The sequence below is a fragment of the Penaeus japonicus genome, unplaced genomic scaffold (genome assembly GCF_977035675.1).
Source record: "Penaeus japonicus unplaced genomic scaffold, GWHDUDI00000001_assembly GWHDUDI00000010, whole genome shotgun sequence".
Lineage (NCBI taxonomy): Eukaryota > Metazoa > Arthropoda > Malacostraca > Decapoda > Penaeidae > Penaeus > Penaeus japonicus.
In genome coordinates, this window is record NW_028234412.1 from 19,390,544 (window position 1) to 19,395,543 (window position 5,000).

General features: G+C 38.9%; 1 protein-coding gene across 1 annotated transcript in view; it reads left to right on the top strand.

The window, feature by feature from the left end:
- Window positions 1-5,000, top strand: part of LOC122253435 (uncharacterized) — a gene marked incomplete in the record, with an annotated part of 173,155 nt that overhangs the window by 146,582 nt on the left and 21,573 nt on the right.

The following is a 5,000-nucleotide window of genomic DNA, read 5'->3' on the forward strand; positions in this document are numbered from 1 at the left end:
ATAATTATAGTAATAGTAATAATCATGATAGTAATGATAATAATAATAATGATAGTAGACATAATGATGATAATGATAAAAAGAAGAATGTTAATAGCAGTAATAATAACTATCTCTAAAAAAAAAAAAAAAGATTGTGCATGTCCTCGCCATTAACTGATTAATTTTTTTTAGGTAGACCAAACACCCCCCTGACTTTGTCAAATAATGATTGGAAAATTTACTTCTCAGATATAGTTCAATAGCAATTTTCTGAAATCATATTTAAATCTACCTATAGAGTTTAAGATATGTTAACTTAGATGTTTATGTGATTGCCCAAGTGAATTTGTGACATCTCTCCAAATTTTTTGAATGTCAAATTATATATCAGCTCTTCTCATCTAAGACAAAAAAAGACAGAATATCAAGCCTGAAGGTGACAGTAGTCAGCAGTCAGAAGGGGTTAATCTATGCATGAGACTGCTCATTAAGAAAAAGAGCTCTTCCTGGCATAAGAAGTGGTGTAAAGATTAATTAAAAACTGGAAAAGAAGGGAGGGGAATGGAACAGAAAATTAACAAAAGATGATGGTAAGTAGAGGCATCTGAGAAATGTATATGAAAACAGTATAGGATAAGCAGACCAGATGGCTGACCTCTGCTAGACTGATGGAGTCTGGGCAATGGTGCAGGGCATATCATACTCTTGGAGTTGTGATAAAATATGTGAAATAAGATGACAGTTACTGGAGATGCAAGTATTAACCCCACAACAACATATTGGTTTTGGCTCTGCCAAAACCGACGGGGCACACGCTTAGCGAAAACCCCTACGCCGGGCCATTGTAATATTGCATTGGAAACGTCACACTGGCATGACGCCCCAGCATCGGGAATTTAGCTGTGTCACAAGGGTGTGACGCACCATCGTCATAGGGTTAATGCCAGGGTATTTCAAGCTTGCAGGTCTAACGACTCTGGCTATTCGCCTGCACTTGCTGCAGCCACCCTCTGTGTACACAATCACCAGGCATGCCGGCCATACCTTAACCTGTTAATGCCAGGTAACAAGATATCACATTGAATGGTGACAGGACCAGCTGCTGGGGATCAGCTATTGCATTTGAAACACTCCAGCATTTAGACCATTTGGAGCCAAAACAGCCTTGTCAGCAACGAGTTAATGGGTTAAGTGTTAAAATTTGTTGCTTCACCCCACTATCATTTTTTTGCCCAACTTCTGCTCATTTTTACTTCAGGGCACTGAAAATCTTAAAGGAGGAATATACACTGTACACAGAATATAACATCATTAGCAAGACTTTATGGAAGAAGTCGTACCTAGTACAAAATGTTTTCTTACTTTGAATAGAAAAAAAAAAAATATTGACAACTTTATATACTCCTCACTCCTGGTGCCACTCATCAAAATAGCCAAACAGGTAGTATAACCTTATATACCACGCATGTTCAAAAAATGCTCTTGGCATCAACATGTTGCCACCCGTCTGCAACTGGTTGAATAGTGATATAAAACTGAGGATCAGAGACATCATCATTATATACTACTTGGAGATTTAGAGTCATAATGAAATATTATAAATATAACTACTATCTGACTAAAAGGAACTAACATTAAAAACAAGGAGCGTCATATATACCTGTATCCCATAGGCAAATGGAATAAACCAGGGTCCCATGTGACAGTAGGACCATGACCATAACCAGGGGCTGGATTCATCAACGCACTTACCATGATAAATACGCTGGTAACTACAATTATGATGGTAAACAGACCGCATCAGTATTCATGAACAACTTGCCATGATAGAATACAATGCTAAATTTACCAGTGGTTGGAGCACTGGTATGTCCACTGATAACTACAGCGACGACTCACTCCTCAGGCTTTATCTCAGCAAAAATCAACATTTAAGGCAACACTTTTGTTTTGATGTACATCTATTATGATCAGAATGATGGCAACTGTTCATTTTCATATGAACATGACAAAAATAAATAATATTCACAGGAAATAAGCAAGAATAATGTTCATGCACCCTCGTCATAGGCCTACAATAACTGAAAATTATACATGGAATTAATAATTTGACAAATTCAAACATTGGTCAAAGGAGCCTAAAGAATCATGTAAGGCGCTCTCTGATTGGCGGAATCGATTTACCAGAGTTACCATCAAATTATGGTGATATAGTCAATTTACCCTTACCAGGCGACTTATCGTCGCTTGATAAACCCCACTTTGCCATGACTGGTAAACGCGCTGGTAATTGACCGCTGGTAAATGCCTTATCATCGTATTTTAATGAATCCAGCCCCAGGACCATAACCAGGACAATGGCATCCAAGTGGAGGAGCTTTCTCAAGAGTGCCAACCATGAATCGCTTAACATAAAAAAGACAGTGGACATGGTACCAATCTTATAAAAATATAGTCTGAAAACCACCAAATGTGATGCTACAAATGAAGAGAAAGTGATAAGAAGAGGTCTAACAAAACAGAGACAGGGCAGAACACCATAACCTATGGTCCCAAATGACAAGGGAATGTTGTACTAAAAAAACATGGCTTCAGAGAAAAGGAAGAGTTTAAATCCCCCAATTCCAGGAAAAAAAAAATCACAACAAAAGGGACCAACAGAACGATTACAACATCAGTTGTCAGTGCAAGGAATGATATACTCGGGCAGTTGAAATGATGTTGTAGTGGTGTAACCATTCCTCTCAACAAAATAACTACATGCAAGAGTGAGAGGTGTGCTGAAGGAGGCTCAGCATGCATCATGGATGTAATACATATTTCTCCATCAACACAGTGATGTCACTGTCACTTGTGTAGGAGAAGATGCACAACATTACTGGGAAATCCACATTGTTTCTATTACCAGCCATAGAGATTGATGACAGTCATCACAGATAAAAAAGATCTCTGTGGTCAGCCTAAAGGCAGAATAAAAATGAAGACCACCATCAACCTTGAGCAGATCTCCTGTGAAACTTCCATACAACCCTCCATTCATCAAGGAAGAAGGAGATGGAATCTGCTTTGTAGATCTGCAGCAAGACTGCCACAGAAAGTGACAATATTCATTACCAAATAATATTACACTCACTGAAGCATTCCCTGGATTGACATGGTACTTGGAGAAAGAGCATGTACTCTTACAATTTCAATTTGCGTTCTGAAAAATGAAATTGACAACAGAGACCTTCATCGGACTGGAAACTGTTACAAGGCCAACATCTACTGGCAGTCTTCTTTGATCTAGAAAAAACTACAACTTGGACACAGCAAATTCTGAAACTCCACTCCATTGGCCTACAAAGAGCATTGCTGGTTAATCCAGAATTTCCTGAGTGACAGAAAGTTCCAAGTATGGCTAGGAGACCCTCAGGGCAGGAAAGTCAGCAGAAAGGAGTCCTGCAGGAAAGTGCTCTCAACCCAACTCTCTTTGCAGTTACCACCAATGACTTTATGAAGGACATGCCAAGGGCCATTTCATTCAGTCTGTATGTGTATACCAGAACAAGACTGTGGCTATGCATTTCCACAAAAGGAAGTTGACAGTAACAACATCTGTATTTATTGCAGAACTTTATGCCACCATACCATGATCAAGATGATCAGAGAGCTGTAACTTTATTATATACTTTGATTCTCAAAGTGTGCCATAGGCAATGAATTAAGTGAAGGCAAAATTGGGAAACCACATGTGGGACAAAACTCACCCTACAAGGAAAGCAATATATAAGTAAGGAATGGGTACTTAACCCAATCCCGACAGGCCCCAAATATCATGTTATTGCTCCAGTTTGTGTAGGATTTACCAGCTGTATATATGGTGTTATAGCCCCCTGGGATTGATGTTATTGGGCAATGCAACACCAGATGACCAGTGTCTTGAGGGGCTTCATTACAGGCAGGACAAATTGAGGATTCCTGATAACCCCTTCGTTGTAGGTTGACTTCAGTTCTGCCGTGCCCTGTCAGCAACCTATTTGCATGTGTTAAGAACCAAGGGTTAAGAACCAAGAAACAAAAGTGAAGAAATATATTTAATTTAGAATAACAGTGAAAGAGAGAAGAATACTTTCAATCAACAAAACAGGAAATAGACTGTCAAAGCAGTCAAGAACTTAGAGTGCAGCAAGACCACATGACAGAGCAAATAGAACAAAGTTCAAAGTCTAAGGCAGAAAAGAAAATCTGTCACTTCATGGCTCATAAAATTAGAGTTAACCCCTTCGACACGAGGACGCGTATACTGCATCCTCGCAGTGCTCGTGAAAAACCCGAGGACGCACATACTGCATCGTGGCTGAGTTCTGGTGGAATTGAGTTTTCTTTCTTCCGGATACTGTACGAGATCTTTCAGAATAGAGGTCGGATATGATACGATGGATTACTTGACTTTCATTATTATTTAATAAGAGTGGGATTCGCTTATACCAGGGGAGACACCGATGCGCCCTGCTAGCAATCATTTTATTATTTATTTATGGAACATGTAAAAAATAAAACTTATTATGATTAGTTTACCATACTATTTTAATTGTTTTCTTTGGTCATCTGAGTGAGGCCTCCCACCAAGGTCACTTTTTCCATCTTCCTCCCAACCCATGTAAATAACTTGTCACATGCACATGGGGGAAGAGGTTAACTATGCTTATTTTGATATATAACACATGATGATTATGTTGAGGTTTTGGCTTAAAATGTGTAGAGGTTTTGGCTTAAAACTTATCATATTCAATAGCGACATTTAAAATTTGGCGCGCGCTGGAAGCTCGGATGTGGAGTGGAGGGCGTTTTCTACTGCCTGTAGTGAAGGGTTTAATAACCTTGTTTGTGAATATATCTTTGTCTTACCAGGAAAAAATTAGAATACATTTTAATTTACTGTTTTATGGGAAAATGCTCTGAATATCAAATGGCCAAATGCCAGATTCTAGCAATTCTTAACCCATTACCAGCCAGTCATGATGTGATATCATGTC